The sequence below is a fragment of the Rattus norvegicus genome, chromosome 14 (genome assembly GCF_036323735.1).
Source record: "Rattus norvegicus strain BN/NHsdMcwi chromosome 14, GRCr8, whole genome shotgun sequence".
Lineage (NCBI taxonomy): Eukaryota > Metazoa > Chordata > Mammalia > Rodentia > Muridae > Rattus > Rattus norvegicus.
Genome location: NC_086032.1, coordinates 60,643,090 through 60,662,630, shown reverse-complemented (window position 1 = coordinate 60,662,630; position 19,541 = coordinate 60,643,090).

Genomic DNA, 19,541 nt, shown 5'->3' with positions numbered 1-19,541 from the left:
GATGGGGGAGTCTTCCCTGGGTTCCCCACCTCTGGCATATGAAGTCACTGTTGGTCTAGGGCATCCTCGATCACCAAGGCCAGACAAGGCCATCCAACAAGAGGAACTGGATCCCCAGGCAGGCAACAGATTCAGCGATAGTGCCCACTTCAGTTGTAGGGGGACCTTCCTGAAGAGCAAGCTTCACTTCTGCTTCATATGTGCAGGGGATGCTTGCTCTATGGTTGGTGGTTTAGTCTCTGGAACCAAAGGTCCAGGTTAGTTGATTGTGATCTTTCTGTGGAGTCTTTGCTCTCTTCAGGTTCCCTCAATCCTACCCCAAATCTTCTACAAGACTCCCCAGGCTCCGTTTTACGTTTGGATGTGGGTTCTGCATCTCTTTACACTGGCTGCTGGGCATTAGCCTCTCAGAGGACAGTTATGCTAGGCTCCTGTCTGCAAGCATAACAGAGTATCATGATCGTGTCAAGGATTGGTTCTTGCCCATGGGAGATTCTCTATTTTGGCCAGTCATTACTGTTCCCTCCATCTCTGCTGTATTTGTCTCTGCACATCTTTGTAGACACGACACAGACACATTTCAGGTACAAGGTTTTGTGACTGGTTGTTATTCTTATTTCTGGGAGTCCAGTCTAGCTACAGAAAGTGGCCACTTCAGGATCCATATCCCCACACTTGTAATTTCAATCCTCAGCTATAGTTGCCCCCTTAGTACTCTGCTCCCCCAGTCTCCTGTACAGTCCTAGAGATGCCCCCAACCCCATCCACTGCCAACTTCTGTCCCCTCTCCCTGCTTTCCCTATACTTGACCCTAACCTGCTCCTCTCCTCTCCCCTCTCCCATTCAGTTCCCTCTCTCCATCCACCATTGATATCTATTTTATTTCCCTTTCTGTGAAGGACTGAGCCGTCCTCCTTGGACTCGCCTTGTTATTTGGCCTTGTTGGTTCTGTGGATTGTAGAGTGGTTATCCACTTTAAGGCTAATATTCACTTATAAGTGAGTAACATACTATGTATGTCCTTTTGGGTCTGGGTTACCAAACTCGGGATCATATTTTCTAGTTTCATTCATTTGCCTGCAAAATTCACAGTGTTCTTGTTTTTAATAGCTGAGTAGTATTCCACTGTGTAAATGAACATTTTGTATTTTTGTTTCTCCATTCTTCATCCATCTTTTTATTTGAAAATTATAAAGTCACAATTGTATCATGTCCAAAATTTTTCCAATTTAAAAAATAAATCATTGAACTATAAGATACACCAGTATACATTGTCATACAGAAATTTCCAAAATTAGCATTATTTTCCATGTGACATTTGAATTTCCATTTACGATAGCCCAATCACAATACCTCTATTGGTATCAAATAGGAAATTACCACATTAGTCACTAATCAATGAGGATTCTGTCTGTTATAATCTCAGCATTTGGGAGGCTGAAAGAATAGAACTGTATTCTAGGTCAGCCTCGACTATAGAATGGCATTCTAGCTCAGAAAGCAAATGAAAATGAGATAATAAGTATGTGGATATATTTAACACAAAGTTGGGTTGACTCAGAAATTTCAAATATCTGTGTAAGTGAAGACTGTAATCTGAAACTTTCCACTGTCTCTTTGCCTCCTATACCATCACCCACCCTACCTGCAGTCCCGAGAAAAAGGACACGCATGGCATGTACTCACTGATAAGTGATTATTAGCCCAAAAGTACAGAATTCCCATGGCACAACTCACAGGTGTATGAAGTTTAATAAGAAGGAAGGCCCAAGTGAGGATGTTTCAATCCTACTTAGAAGGGGGGAAGGAAATAATCATGGGAGGCAGAGGGAGGGGTGGGGAAGGGGGAAAGGGGTACAGGATCAGGTATGGGGAAGACAGGAGAGATGCTCAGAGGGCCAGGAGAATAAATGGAAATATGTAGCCATGAGCACATGGGAGTGTGGTGGGGGCAGGAGTGGGGAAAGCTCTAGAAAGTCCCAGAGACCTCTACTGTGAGAGGCTTCCAGGACTCAATGGAAGTGACCTTAGCTAAAATGCTCAACAGTGTGAAGGTGGAATTGGAAAAGACCATCTCTAGTAGATAGATAGAGTGCCCAGTGGAGGGATGAGACCAGTTACTTATCATCAGAATTTGTACCCAGAATTTTTACTGTCTAAAAGAAATGCCAAGGAAAAAATGGAGCAGAGACTGAAGGAAAGGCCATCCAGTGGCTGACCAAACTTGGGTTCTACTCCATGGGCAGGCACCAAACCCTGACACTATAACTGATGCCACATTATACTCCAGACATGAGCCTAGGATGGATGTCCTCTGAGAGGCAACACCAGCAGCTGACTGAGACAGATGCAGATGCTTACAGCCAACCATTGAACTGATGTTGGGGATCCCTATGGAAGAGTTGGGGGAAGGATTGAAAAAGCTGAAGCAGATGGCAACCCTATAGGAAGAAGAACAGTATCAACTAACCTGGACCCCACACAGCTCCCAGAGACCAAGCCATCAACCAAAGGGCATACACAGGCTGGTTCTAGCCTGTGCCCTGGCACATGTGTAGCCTTGTCTGGCCTCAGTGGGAGAGAATGGGTCTAATCTTGTAGAGACTTGATGGTCCAGGAAAGGGGATTTGCTGGGGGTGAGTACCCTCTCAGAGACGAAACAGAGAGGGTAGGGGGAAGAATCCTGGAGAGGGGAACTGGCAGGGGAAACACTTGGACTGTAAATAAATAACATAATTAATTAATATAAAATAGAATCTTTGGAACTTGAGGAAAACATATTAATATTGTCCAAATATATTAATTGGACAACTAACATGCTACTCTACTAACTGAAATAAGTTGAACACAGAACGAATGCCATATGATCTGTCTTGTGTGATTCCAAAGCAGTTAAGCTCATAGAAGCAGAATGTAGAACTGTGATTTCCGGAGTCTGGTGGAGGTTTTGGTTAGTAATTCACAAATTACTAGTGAATAAGGCAGAGGGAAACATTTGGAGGATATGAATATATCGACGAATAAATTTGCCATTGTACTTTTATTTGTTTATTTTGTGTATGTTTATGTGTACATATTTGTATATGTACAGTTATGTGCTTAAGTATATGTAGAGGCCATAATGTGCTGTTGGGTTTTTTCAATTGTTCTTCACCTTTTTCATTAAGACAGCATTTCTGATTGCACCTAGATCTCCTCGATATGACTATTTTTGCTGGCCAGCAAGCCTCATGTGTCTTCTTCTCTCCCTTTCTGTTGTTGGGGATCACAGGTGTATATGCTGCCACACTTGGCATTTACATGCGTATTAGGATCCAAATTCAGGTCTTCATGTTTGGACAGCACAGATTTTACTGACTCAGCAATTTTCCATACATTTAGTTTTTAATTAATGTGTAAAATACTGTGTTAGCAGTAATTCAATGTGGTAGCATAAAAATGAGACAATACCATTATTCCTCAGGGATAATGACCAGTACATGTATTCAATGTTCTAGAATATGATGAGATTTTAGCATCCTAAGAGAGTTTTAAGAATTTTGGATGTGTTATCAGCTGAAAGACATAAGCCATGCTATTATTGTCTCTAGAAAAATAAGGTCTCCAAATGCGTTTTACAAATTATTTCTTATTGGGTCATTTAGAGCTCAGATTTTAGCTTGGTTGTAAAATGGAAAGATCAGTTCAGAAAATGGTAATGTGGGTTACACTGTTCAGCAGGGAAAGGCCACATATGATTGATCCATCTTCACCCTTACTATAATGCAGCATCCATTCCTCAAGAAAACTGACATCTGTTTTTTAGAAGATATGAAAATTTGTAAATTTGAGGATTTTTTGCTATTATTTAAAACCTTCTAATAATATTTATATTAGTTGATTTTTGTATGCTGTATATAGACTCTGTGAGCTGGTTCTTAGATAAGAGAAAGCCAAAAAGAAACTTTGCTCTCATTAATTACTGCTGAAAATATTTCTGAAGTGCCAGGACCTTTGACAACACACACATAGAAGGTTACTGTAGTCACTTTCCATTCACTGACTATTTGGCTGAATTTATCAGTCTATTTTATTTCTGTGGGAATAAACATTTGGATCCACCAAATCCTTTTACATGGTACAATAGTGTTCAAAGAAGGATAATGTACATATACTCTTGTAATGGTTCTATGAAGCATTTGATTATGTATTTGATTATGATATATTATAATTGAACCACCATGATTATTTAGATGTAAGTATTACTATTGGAATTTTCCTGTTAAAAAATTTGAACCTAACAAGTTTAAGTGAATTGAAAATGGGTGTGCAATGCATACTGTTGATGTCCAGTCTCTAGGAACTATTCCTTCGCTGTAAATTTGAGATTCAAAACTGTGTGTGAGGAGAGGCATTTTTAAAGCTAAGTTCTAAGGACAAGGATCTTAGCAGTCCACAAACAAGCTGTGCCCTTGGAATTCTCATTTGGAATTCATGGATTATAAATCCTTTTACAAATTCAGAAAATATTTACACATAAATAAGTTATGTCATCAACCATCCAAAGTGGATTGAAAATACCCTATGTGCTTGATGAGATCACTCTAAGGATCAAGAAAGATAAAGCCTAGTAGAACATGCTGTGAAGTATATAAGAGCACCTGAACATGGACGCCTTTCTTGTTTTTGTCATTTCTCTTTCTTAAGAGGCAAAGAAGGAATTATCATCTTATCTTTTGGAAAGAGTTGAGTGTAAGATTATTGCATATTCTTTTACAGACTTGGCATTTTATTGAAAAGAAGATGTACTGAATTGAGACTTCATGCATGCTTGCATGGAGTTCTCAGTAGAGCAAAGACCTTCTTAACTTTCAGCTGTTCATCCTAGAGATTAAGATCAGCAGGACCCATAACAAAAGTAAGTCTCCATTCTCTGAGGCATTCCAGCACCAGGAATGCGGCAAATGTGTGCAGGCTAATTGATTTTGGATATGTAATTGAATATTTCTCAAGAGAAGGCTACAAGGTTTATTTTAAATTTCAAATCATATAAAGAAAAAGTATTTAAATATTAAATTCTCAATACATGCCAGTTAATATACTAAGGAATTTTTATGCTCTAACCACTCTGTCTTACAACAGTTCTACACAGACACTATAACTCCCATTGCTTTTTATAATAGCAAAGACGTTTAAAGCTTGAAAGCATAAAAATTGTTCAGGGCTCCACAGTTGATGAGAGACAGAACTCCACATTAGATTTCTCAGATATTAGATCCTGTTGAATTAATCATTAGATAATATTTACTCTTGAGAAGTTATGAAATTAGGACAATTCATTAGTCAGTATTCTCTGGAGTGATATAACTGATAGAATATATCGTCTTTGTTTCTGTCTCTATTTCTCTATGTATATTTATGTATATATGTATCCATTTATGCACATATGTATGAATGTATGTACATATGTATGTGTATGTATGTATGTATATTTATCCAACTATCTAGGCAACCATCCATTTACACACATAACTCTATCTCTATCTCTTTATCATCTATCTATATATACAGCAGTTGTTCAATCCATAAGGTTGGATGACTCAGCTGATCTTCAGTATAAGCAAGAATCCTGAAGAACTAGGTTCTAACTCCAGTGAAGAAATGAACTTGTCAGCAAGGGATTTCAGGCAAAGAGCAAGAACTTCCTTCTTCCAAGTCCTTTATATAAGCTTTTTATAAGCTTCCACCTGATGGTGTGGTCCAGATTAAAGGTGATTCATCCTTTAATCACCTCAAAAGATATAGGTGGCTCTTTCCTCTTCAGATGATTAGGAGTAATCCCTCATAATTGTACCCAATGATTTGGGTTTTGGTTATTCCAGATGTAGTCAAATTTATAGCCAAGAATATTTATTACATTGTATGTTAAATGTCACACGGTAAGTACTCTTTTATTAAGGAGAGTTTATCTATTAGTCTATGAAGTAATTATAATAAAGATAATTATCATTTGAGAGCAGTAAACACTATGTTAGAGTGAATTTGAATTACAGAAAACTTTATCAGTCAAGGTAAAATAGGAACTTTGACTATTTATTTGTGATTGATTAGCTTATTAATTATAATATCTTTTGATGCATCAATTGATTCCTAGGTTTGTGTCTGTGTGTCTTTGTGTATGTGTTCCTAATTTTTTCACACAGTTGTGACATCTGGTTATGCAAGTCTGAAATCTACAAAACAGGGCATCAGGATGAACTGACTGGATCTCTCAGAAACAGGTTTAAGCTGTAGTCCATGAGTAGAATTTAGTCTTCTTCAGAACTAGTCATGTCTTGCTTAAGATATTTTAGCAGATTGAATTGATATACCAGATTATAAGGGATAATCTTTTTTCTTAAGGAGTGTCACATATTTTTACCCCACAGAATATCTGTATAACCATGCTAGAAGAGTGTTTGAATAACAGGACAGAATCCAAGCCAAACTGCTAGATAAAATTTACCTTCCAGCACTGAACTTGGCATAGGAGAGGGAATAAAATCATCAAACAATCAAGCAAAGACTCCTGGAAGTACTTTTTACAAGGTAAATTTTTAAGAAACAAGAATTAACTAGGACCAGAGAGAATAGGTGAAGGACAGCACATCCTCTTAGCATTGCCAAACTGTAAACCCTAGGAAAAAAACATAGCCCCTGGCTCTCTTCATTCTTATCTGATTGAAGAAAATAGGTAGCATGAGATAAGATGAACTTTTCTCATGAAAAATAAATGTGGGATTATAAAGGACTATCTGGTATCCTGGAGGTCGCAATTTATACTTGGTATAAAGCTGAGTTCAGGAGAAAACGTTTCAGAAGAGAAGATAGCATGGCTTGTTAGAGAAGTCCCTAGCAATGGCTCTTCTGGGATACAGTCCTGCATCTACTGCTGGTATAAAGCTTGCTCTCCTGAGTGTAAGCTACCTCACAGACTGGTGTTTCTTCCTCTTCTGGCTCTTCTTACCATGCAATCGTGCCTGCTACTGCCAATGCCTTTGTGAAGCTGTTATATATCTGCTGACTGTCAGGTATTCTTGGTGTTCACATGTATCTTTAACTAAGCACGGGCAAGGGTAGTATATCTCCAACAATTTGGGGATTTCAACATCAGTATGGCTAAGGGCTGAGATTTCGACTCTTCCCTACCACATGCAAGTTTGTGTGTGTGTGTGTGTGTGTGTGTGTGTGTGTGTGTGTGTGTGTGTGTGAATTCATGTTTCTTAGATGTTTCTTTGTAAATGATCAACATTTCTCATTGCCCCTGTCATCACAGCTATACCTTTCCTAGTAAGAAACAAACACCATCAATCCTAAACCATAAAATCAAGTTTAACTCTTTCTAAATTATGTTTCAGGTGTCAGCATACCCAGGTTAATGGATTCAGATGTACCTGCCAAATAGTGGGTTTGTAGGTTCAGTTAAACTGAATATCATGTTTGGATCCAGTTTCTTTTCTGATTCAAGTAGAATTATGGTACCTTCTCTAGCTTCCTAGTCCAACAGGATATCTGGTCTCAATCATTATATTACCAGTAAATTGTGCTCTCAGATGCCACTATCCATGATAACATACAGGAGTCACAGGGTCTTTGTATTTTCCAGCTACACTTTAACATGCTCTCCATCATACTCTGACCTTCAAGGTGAACCCATTCTCCCAACTGAATAGGTGAGCATATCTCACAGGGGAAAAACAACTTGAAGAATAATTCCAAAGCTGAAAGTTCTACTTTCTTGCCTCTGCAAATTGTCTTTGCTCCCAGAAGACATTGCTTTCCTTAAAGACGAGCACCATGGACTAGTACACCAATGATATTATCTTTACACATTTGCTTCCTGCTTTAACAAAAGAAATTCAGCTGCCAGCCCATAGGAGAAAAACACGGTCATTTTGTGCAGTTTGGATGCCTGCATTTTAACCTTTGCCCCCAAATAGATCAAATGGCATCTTGAACTCTCAGGTAATGACTTTTCCTGGTGAATCAGAAGGAACATGGTAATATTTCTCAAGAAGATCAAAATTGGAGCTTGCAGAAATTTATCGAGGTTATTTTTCAAAGACTCCAGGAACCTTTTTCGTTATGTGTTTTTCACAGTGGCTGGCAAAAGAGGGGCAGTTTATCGCCGATGCTCTCATTTTGAGAAGTATCTTCTGATTTGTGAGATGGAACATACATCTTTTCACTCTTTTTATACACTTATGCTATACTGACAGTCATGCACGTCAAAGAAACAGGAGAAATATATATTAGGGAGAAAAAAATCAAAGCTTTCTGAAAATGGAAATGGAACTACTTCCAGATTCCCCAGTTAAGCTTAGTCGTCTTATCAGGATGCTGAGTTGGAACTAAGAGTTGCAAAGGTAGGTGGCAAAACTTTCTTCAAGGTATCCTCAAGTTGGATTTGAGTCCTTATTCTCTTAAAATAGTCATTATCAATGGTCAGGATGTATCAACTCTCCTGAGGCTTTTCCAGCTCTCTCTCTTTTTTTCTAAAGTGCAGAATGGACTGCTCTGTGAAAATCTTTCTAATTCTTTAAGAATGTGCAAATATATTGATCCATTTTTTCTGGCTATTATCCCATTGACCTGTAAACATGTGTGTTTGAAAATGTAAAATATTATTGTAGGATTATTAATAATTGAAAATCTTTAAAACAATCTAATTCTTTGTAAGTAGGGCTCTCATAATTTAGTTTCATCACATGATTGTCAAACTCCAATAAGAAATTAGAAATGTAATAAATATGTTTTTAAAAACTTAGCATGTATTTGTTGATAAATATTGATCAAACAATAAAAAAAACTCTATAAATTACTTGAATCATACAATAAAAGCTTCCTCTAAGATTCATATTCAATGTTAGTGAACACAAAAAGCTTATGTATAGATGAGATTGTGGAAAATATTGACTTTTAAAAACAGAACCGGGAAAAATAAATAGAGAGGTAACAGAAATAATCAAATACGTTTTCTAACCTTGAAGTAATAAAATTAGAAATAAATTTAAAAAAGAAAAACTTGAAAAGCACAACTAGAAGTAGTAACCTAAAGTATATACAACCCCACAAACTACAAAACTAAGACAGCTTAGTGAATAAACAGACAATAATATAAACATGTAACTTCTAGAGAAGAAACTGAAAATCTGTAATTATTACAGAAATTTCTTTTTTTCTTTTTACTGCAAATTTCAACTTAAAATAAAGCTTTAGAGTAACAGCCATGGTTGCATTCAATTTATGTTGTTTAAGATATTTTTATTAAAATCTGTTTAAGGTTTATATTATTTTTAGTTTATGCATATAAGCATTTTACCTGCACGCATGTAAATAGTGACATGGTATCCAGTGCCTACAGAGGTCAGAGAGAGTGTGGGATTCCCCGGAACTGGCGTTACAGCTGATAGCAAGCCATCAGATGGGTACTAGGTATAGACCCCTGGTCCTGTGCAAGAGGATTAAGTGTTCTTCACCACCGAGCCATCTTTCATGCCCCCAAAAGACTTTCTTATCTAACATGTGGTTTTTGAACATAATACATATCAAGATGAAGGAAGTAGTAAGATGTGTAAAAAACATGGGAAATACTGAATGAGATGGATAATTTTATCTGTAAAACTTCTATTTTACTTATGTTCTCCTGATTTTAATCTATCTAAATGAGTTGCTAGGCAAGTATGACATCACTTTAACATTGATTTCATAATATTGATAAAATGACATGATAATGGTTTTATTCTTTATGATTTCCTAGGTTTTAGTTATTTAATAATTAAAAATAACACTTTAAAACTTGCCTCTGAGGCTCTTTTTTGGCTCTGACTCAGATCCGTTTTACTATATATCTTATCACTTGGTAGTATCTTAATGAGATGACCCTCTTTCCACACATCTAGTTCACATTTGCTTCAAGATTTTTTCTAAAAGTTTCATCTAAAGTAGTTAGAACAACCAATACATTTTTAGTCTCACAGAAGAGGAAAGAACCAGGTCTGCGTGAGAGTCACACAACTGAGCCCATGCTTACTGTGTTACTGCAGATTGCCTTAAATCTTTTCATTTTTTTTGAAAAATATTGAAGACTAACTGTTGATAGGGAAAAACACAGATTTCACTTGTTATGCTAATCTATAGTATTTGTAACTTGTAACAAAAGTCTCCATCTTGGGCTCCTTCACTACTTATGCATGCGATAATGTTTTGGTTTCTTCTTCTGTCACTGAATGTATGTAAATATGCCAGTAAAAGGCACTTACTGAAAAGGGTTTATTTTGGTGAATAGGTCCGGATTTCCAGAGTCCATTTTTGCAGGAAAGCATGGCAACAGTTAGGGGAGGCATGGTGGCAGGCAAAAAGTCTAGCTGGTCATGCTGAGCCCACAGTCATAAAGCAGACTTGGTAGAAAATAGCACTGGGTTGTAAAGCCTCAAGGTTATGCCCTAGTGACCCCACTTAGTTCAGTGAGATTCCACCTACTAAAGTTTCTACAGTTTTCCCAAAGAACCACCAACTAGGGTTTATGTATATACGCATACTGAGAGACCACAATAGATATATTTCTATTCCTTTTGTTCTTTTATGAGATTTGGTACTATTTTCTTTCCACTCCAGTACTATTGTTTTGCAACCTCTCCTAAAGGACCATGTGTTGGCCAGGTTATGATGCTGTGGAACCTTTGGTAGGTGGGACTTAGTAAAGAAGAACACTGGAAGAATGCCTTTGAAAGGGATTTGAGGACTTTGGATGCTCTCCTTTCTCTGTTTACTTCCTGGCTGCCTAAGTATAAACAGAGCACAGACTGGCTTTTAGGACCTCTTTTGCCCAGCTACACACTACCCATTTCTATTTTCTTCCTAAAACCACTTCATCATGGTGTCAGGAAAGGACAGTGCAAAACTCTTCATCTCATGGTAAGAAGTCACTTCTCCCTCCCTACTTGATGTCATCTTTATAAAATTTTAAAATAGATTTCAAATCCACTGAGCTTAATCAGTAATACCTAAATGCACAGAAGTATGTGGCCTTCCACTGAGGCAAGAGCAACCAACCTCTGATTGCTCACATCTTCGAAGAAAATGACTCTTTTCTCCAAGATGCCACTGATAATAATAACTCCTTCCTTGGGGTAGCTGTGGTAATCTCTCCCAGGTCCATGGCAGAAGTATTAACTTTCTGGACCCTCTGCATGGCTCTTTCAATCACACTATTCTTTCAATCACAACTACTGTGACAAAATATGTCAAGTCTAGCACACAGCACTTCAGAGCACTTTTCACCCCCTCTTTTATATTTGTTTTCTATTTAGACTCAATTATCTTAGTGAATTTCTTTGATATATTTACTTGACTTATTGTGAAGGCAAAAATTGCCTTTTTAGGGAACCAAATATAGATGGTTTGTATATTTCATTTAATATTTCTAGACAATATCTTGTTTTACTGAGTCTTGAATATATGACCCTCCTAGTCAAGTATCCTTAGTGCTGGGATTTCAGTCATGTGCCAACATATGTGCCAAGGATTTCATTTGAATCTTTTGTTATTATAAATGCTGACTGGCATTTTAAAAGTTGCAACTCCCTCTGGGATCTAGAAGATGGTCTTAAGATGCCATATGGTTCTCACATCATTTCCACTAGAATTTTGCTGCAAAGGTGTGATGGTACTCACACCTTGTGTCTTTGTTCTGGGGTATTTTCAGAATTAAGGTACCACTGAAGAAATATATTCTTATCTTTAGGAAGTAATGAATTAAAACCACTAAATTTAAAAATAATTAAAAGATGGAATTTGATGGGGCTGGAGAGATGCCTCAGCCGTTGAAAGTGCTTGCTACTCCTGCCGAGGACCCAAGCTAGTCCCAGCACCTGCTTCCAGTGGCTCAAGCCCTTATCACGCCAGGTCTCACGCCCCTGACTCCAGGGCACGAACACTCATGCACACAAACCCCTACACGGTATCCTGGCATATACATAGTTAGAAATTACAGAGTAAATTTAAAAACTAAATTAAATGGATAAAATTTTATCTCATACTTTAAAAATAAGCTGTACATTTCCTATAAAGTCAATGTTTTCATATTGCTTTAAATATACTATTCATACCAGCTTTTCAAACATAAGTAATCCACTTGGCCTTTTAGAAGAAAATGCAGTTGGCTTTTCTTTGCTTCCTTTTCTCTCTTTTTCACCCTGAAATAAGTGTTAGAGGTAGAGGATGAAAGAAGAAAAATTCTTTAGGTGATCTTGCCAACTTGGCCACCAGATCACAAAGTGACTCTGGGCATTTTGAGCCCAGAAAATATGACACATGTGTGAGCTTAACACTATTATGGTGTTTTTGTCTGTCCTTTGGGAAGTTTCCATAATGGGCCTTTGCACACTGACATTGTTTTTCTCTGGATGTTGCTGGCTTTCATAGGCTCTCTTCATCAACCTTACCCAATTGGTATACTCATGGCCTCCTTACAATTTTCCAGAGACCAAGTGTGAACAGTAAGATAATGATTCTCCTTGTTGTATAGCCCAAATCTGAGAGATACCAAATCACCCTTAATCTTGACAAAGTCTGGGGCTACCAGACTGTCATCATAAGTTAATTTTCCCTCATTAGGTAGCCAACTTGATGAGTTTAATATCATCCTGGGGTAAAGAAATATGTTTGTTTTCAACTATGTTTAAAGAATTAAGAAGCAAGAAAGGTTTGAAATCCAGGAAAAGTCAAAAGTTAAGCAAAAGCCAAGCTTATTCAACAGGGAGTATTTTATGAGAGTTACAAAGTTAAAAGTCCAAGTAAAGCCAGTTTATTAACAAGGATAATTTGTTTAGAAATTTTGAAAGAAAATCCCAGGGCAGAAAGAAATGAAAGATTTAAATCTCAGCTACTAGCAAGAGAAGGATAATTGAGGAGAGATAGAAAAATAGTCACACCATTTGAGTGATGCTATTCCTGAGATTAGCCACATGGTGAGTAAGCATTCATGGATCAGGAAAGACAACTTGAGAAAGCATATGGAAGCTCAAAGTACTAGAGAAGTCATAATTGAGGTCTTATCAGCATTGGACAGAAGGAGACAAAAATAATAAATAGAAATAATTCTATGTTCTGAGTCAGGACTCAGGTAGATAGATCAAGTTAAACCTCATAGTGTCATACAAGAATCACAATATGTGTGTGGGGTGTGGGGTGTGGGGTGTGGGGTGCTAGGATTATTACATTAGCTCTTTAAAGGAATAATTATTCTGTCCATTTCTCAGGATGACTTTTTCAAGGTTAACATGAGTTCCTATGGGAGGATCCCTTACTTAGGGAGCTGACTGATTGACTGTCCAAATGGGATTGACTCTTTCATATTTTAGGTAATTTTGGCATGCTACGTATACACTCAGGCTAAAGAGTCCACTCCTTGTCCAAAGGACCTACTTTCCTCTTAATGGGTCTTACTGCTGTTGTGTGATTCTCTCTTGCCTTATATTTTCTACATGTCAAGTAGTGATCCCAAAGTCAAGGCAACATTTATTCACTCTATTGGAAGTTCTTACTTTTAGGTTTGAGAAGTTGAATTTAAGAAGTTGAGTCTTACCATATATTTTATTCACATTCAAGAGTTGAAACACACAGAGAGAGTGTACATTTTTATTATGTGTTCTTCTATGTATGAAGTCACTCCACTCTCATGACAACCCTATGAGATAGATATTACTTTGTAAAAAAATGTTTCTTTAAAAAAACATACATTTAAGCATCAGTATTAAGAGAGAAAGAGATATTCTGACTTCCTCAGGAATCTTCAGGTGGAAAAGACATGGCTACATGTTGGGTGATGCAGAGCAGGAACTTATCTCCTGTAGAGAGATTTATAATGTGTCAGAGAGCTGTTGCAGGAGAGATTGTGAGCTGAGACAGTGCTGGGCAGGGGAACCCCCCTTGTTTGGACTGCTTAGTTATGTACGTCTCTCACTTTGTATGTAAAACCTAAGCTCATGTCAGGTCCCAGAAAAAGGACCTGGGACTTGTGGTTACTGGATATCCTCTTTGTCCTTCTTTGTAATATGACCACATTGAAAGAATCACTTTCTGCCTTTGAGAATTCAAATCTAATAAGGAAAGAAGACATCCACTGGAATATTGTCAACCTTCTAGAGACTTAGAGAAAATGGACTCTCCCTCTTCCTAAACCATCAACGATCGATAGTTCCCCAGCTTAGAGAGTGAACTTCTGAGCTCTCCACTCTAAACGTAAATGTGATGGGATTGATCTTGCTCAGGTTGTATACAGGCACCCACAGGTGCTGTGAATACAGAAGAAGGTCAGTGCTGTCATGTCCAGAAGATACAGTTTCACTCTTATCTACCGAGGCCTCTGCTCTAACATTCTTCCTGCTCCCAATTTTACTTTTACAGTGACTGAGTCTTGGGGGTAGACAGTGTAAGGAGGATGTTACATTTGTAGTTGAGGGCTACATGAACACTTATTCTTTTTGTTTTGTCCATTTGTGGTTTTCTGTGTTAACTGCCTCTTGCTCCACAAAGAAATGTTTCTGTTGAGGTCGGAGACCTCTGTGAATCTCTGGAGGTACAGTTTGATACTGTGCCAAAATATCATACATAACAATAGCAGTGTGTTCACACCCAGAGCCTATGAGGTCTCCAACTATGAATTTTTAAAAAGATTTCAAGTATCAGGAATGTGTTTCCTTTAAGTCCAATTAGAAATCAGCCAGCTACTGTCATAACATTCATTTAACTCTATGCACCTATGGACATTGGTCATTATTGTAGTTCACATAGTTCACAAGGGTCATAGCTGGGTGACACTATTTTCTATCTCAGCAGTCTGCACAGCACTTTGTAGTACTATGAAAGCTAGGTAGCCCAGGAGTGGAGGTGGGGGATGGGGAGATGTATTGTTCAATACTCAACTGGATTTTTGTTTATGTTCTATGACCAAAAGATGTGTTGCTTTCAGTAATAAGGCCATATCATTAGATTTTGCTGTTCAATAAAGAGCAATGGCAAAAGCCTGAGCAACAATTTGCGAGGAGATATTTTACACTAGGCACTGTGTTATTTGGAACCCATGGCTTCTTGGAAGAACATGTTAACAGTTAAGATCATCGCACATACTATACAACACACACACACACACGTACACATCCCTTTTGATTTTCAAACACTTCACTTATGGTCTTTCCATATGGATTTCCATTATAACCAGCCCAAAGTATATTATAAAACACAAGGGTGGAAGGGGTTTGAGAGTAGGAATTGAATCTTCGGAGATTTAGAGGGAAGACTGGAAATTGAAAATTACAAAAGTACATGGTATATATGTATGACAATCTCAAAGAATTAGTAAAATATTATGTTAAAATTTATAAATAGAATGGGAGAGAGGTATGAAAGATGACAGAATTATCTCTAGAACATATACTGGCTTGCTTCTCGAGAGCTGCCAATATTACTTTCTTACTGTGATCACATCTTACTAATGAAGGAACACGAGACTATGATGTTCAGCATCTCCTCTTGTTGCTCTTAACTCCTATGTGGAAAGACTGACATAGATACAGGCATCTAACTCCATACATCTTTGATTTAAAACTTAGTGCATCTCTCGTGTCAATCTTGGAAAGCATCAAAGAATGTTCATGATGATCTTTTTGAAGTTTTCCCATTGCTAGAGGGATTGTTACCTGGTGCAGGGGTCCAGAGGCAAGTCAGAACATGAACACCTTCATCAGACACCTCTGGTGGGGACACAGCAAAGTAGTTCAGAAAAGGAGGGGGAAGCAAGCTGAAAGAAAGATACATGATGGCCTCCAGGCTTCCTTCTGTGGAACAGTCACCTGACATCTGTTCATTTGCTTTAAGGATGGGCAAAAAGATTACTTCCATGGCCAAGTGTTTCTCTGTGTTTTATATCAGATATGAAATTCTGTTTTCCTTTGCTTTTTTAAGATCTTTGAAATGGCAAATCAAACTCTAAGAACAGCAGGACTAAGGGACTGGAGAGCCCTTCAGCTGTATTTGTTGCCAGAAAAGCTGAAAATTAAAAGACCAACAGCATTACATTTCCAAGCACTTGAACTCCAAAGAGTTTTGTTTGTAAGAACTTGGTTTTATCATTTTTCTTTTCTTCTACATAAAGGCTCCCTTCAGGTTAAGTGACTGGGTTACCTTGCTTTAAGAAAAGAGGGTGAAATAGAGTTGACAGGATTCTTTGTGAGAGTTTGTCTCTATGCAGATGAAGGATAAGATACAGGGTTCATAAAATCTTTCCAACAAGACTGTTGGCATTATATACACTGTATACACGGTGTGGAAGGCATAGGAAGAATGTGCAGAGTAAACTGGTAGGCATAAGCAGTGAGGGCAGGGACCATTGTGGTGGGGTCAAATGTCAGTGTGCATTTCAGATGTCTTAAATATTTCCTCACATGTGACGATTGTGTATATGACTTTGTAGGGTCAAGGTGTAGAACTACAAGAAAAGTTTCTTTTCATGTGAAGATATCTCTTTTCTACCACTTGAAAATATGGACTTAAACTCTGTTTTTGCTATTTTGTAAATTGACTTTCTCTCTCTAGTTATTAAGTGGTTGTAAATGTCAGGGATGCCTTAAGTGTGAGTATGTAATTGCAAAATAAAACAATGAAAAATTTAATTCTCAGCCATTGTTTATGTTGTCTAATCTGGAGGAAATAGAGCCACAGATATATTAATATTTGCTCTGTCACAGATCTAGTAAGGAGTTGAGCCACTATCCAATCTAAAGTGATAGCTCTCAGGGTTTTAACATAGTTCGTTTAACTGAGCATCACTCCATTGATGATGGGATTTTGTGCATTATGAATACTATTTGATTTTTACTGTAGTTGAATCACAGATGAAACTGTGGGCATAAGTAGCATAAGAGAAAAAGAGATAACTTTTGAATTGTTATGGCAATCTTTCTTTCCCATGTGTACAGAAAATTTATAGTAATATTGAGGTAGATAACTTACTATATTCTATTATTTGTTGAATTATAAAGTATTGCTTTACAATTTTACCTATTATGTGGTACAACTGTATATTATAACTGTTAATTTGAAATGTAAAATGGCAGTGTCAGGTATAATTCTAAATATCAGTTACTCATATAGCCCATAAACTCTGAGATAGTACTAGTAAATCTTAACTCATGAACAATAGAGATTTAGAGAGGAGAAAGTAGAATTATAATTAGATTAAAACTTGTGATCCTTAAATGTAAATTTCTAGTATGTTTATTTCTAATTCATTTTGAAATATTGCTCAGAATTAGAGATTTCAACTAATTAATTTATTGACTAATTAATTAATATCATTTACCATCACCCAATTAGTAAGGACACATTACATCAGATAAGAACCCTTCTCTTTCTGACATCAGGTTCATTGGCTTCCATGCTGTTCCTTTATCTTGTTTAAGAAAGAAGCATTTTCCATTCTTCCACTTCCACTAGTGTTCTGTAGTTCCTACTCTTGTCCATGAAAAGAGTTACTGGCAATGAATCTGCTTCAGCCATGTCTACCACAGTGGATGATTTTCGTTCCTAGAAAAGTTAATGCTGAATTTTTTACATAATTTATAAGAACTCCTTTGACCCAGGCCATCTCTAGCTCAGTTTCTCATCTTTAGAAGTCTAGTGATTTATAAAATTGTCTGATAACGACTTTATCTGCTTATTGGTTCTCGTTTTATTCGATCGCACTCTTCTCTTAGACTCTTCTTAACTAGGTAAAGATTTAGCAGTTATTAAAGACGCTATTCACTTGTGGGCTTGTCTTATTTGATATATAAATGATCTGAAATATAAGCTAGATTATATAACAATTAATCTGTGTGCATAGTCAGATTTTAGGATTGCTAACCCATTCAACACGTATAAGAATATCACTTGCTTATTATGACTTTGTATAAATTCTGATATCTGAGGGATGGAGAGATGGTTCAACAATTTAAGAGCATTGTCATTCTTGCAGAAAGCAAAGTTCAGTTCCCTAAACCACTCACTTGGTGGTTCACAATAATCAGAAACTCCAGTGCCAAGGAATACCATATATTCTTTTGGACTTTGTAGGAACAAGGCACATACATAGTGCACATATATACATACATACAGGTACTCACATTCATGCAAAATTAATATCTAAAATTCTATTACCTGGTAGTATCTTTTTATTTCTACTTCATTTTTAAGCTATTGGTCAGATACCATCAAATCATGTTTTAATTTGTATTAGTAAAATAAATTTAGAACTAGATTTAAAGTTTAATAAATCCCCATTGGAATTTTTGTTGGGTTTACATGAAATATAGATGAATCTGAATAGCATCCCATTTTTGTGAATGAGGTTTCACAATAGGATATGTCTAGTCTGAATAATAGCCTCCCTGATATAAAATTCATGTTCTATCTTATTCTGGGATAACCACAAAAGAATAAATACCTTATTATTTTTTCTTCTATTGCATACCTTATAATTCCATTGAAAGAATACATTGCTTACATTCATATTTTCATTTTTACCAATCCTGCTTTTTACATTATATTCATATTTTAGTATACTTAATTTTGTATTAATCATTTTATTCTTTTACAATTCAAATGATAGCTCCTTTTGAGGCTATTCCTCCACAAACCTCCCATCCCCTCCCCTCTTTTGTCCTTCCCCCTTGCCTCTATGAGGGTGTTCCTCCACCCACTCACCCACTTCCACCACTCTAGCATCCCTTATGCTGGAGCGTTAAGCCTCCACAGGACCAAGGCCCTCCCTTCCCACTGATGTCAGATAAGGATATCCTCTTCTACATATGTATCAAGAGCCATGGATGATCCCTCCATGTATACTTTTTGGTTAGTGGCTTAGTCTCTGGGAGCTCTGGAGTGTCTGGTAAGTTGCTATTATTCTTTTTATGGGGTTGCAATCCCCTTCAGCTTCTTCAGTCCTTTCCCTAGCTCCTCCATTGGGTTCCCTGGGCTCAGTCTGATGGTTGTAATGATCAGGTACTTGTAGAACCTCTAGAAAACAGCTATACCATGCTCCTGTCAGCAAGTACTTCTTGGCATCGAAATAGTGTTGGGGCTGGTGTCTGCAGAAGGGTTGGATTCCCTAGGTAGGGTAGTCTCTGGATTGCCTTTCCTTCCAACCCTATATCCGATAATATCCAAAATATATAAAAAACTCAAGAAGTTAGACTCCAGAGAACCAAATAGCTCTATTAAAAGTGGGGTACGGAGCTAAACAAAGAATTCTTTTTTATTATAGGTAAAAAATGTATTTTCAATAAAAGCAAAATATTAAAAAAATTACCCTTTTTTCACATGAAGAAGCTCCCTCTATAATTCATGTTAAAAAAATATAATGCATGGAAAGGTGCAACACTTTTAAAGACTAAAATCACATATTTATTTTTTGACTGTGACTCTTTGCTCAGTAAAATATAGAAATTAATTGAGAAACATGTTTTTCACATGTAACTCCTAAA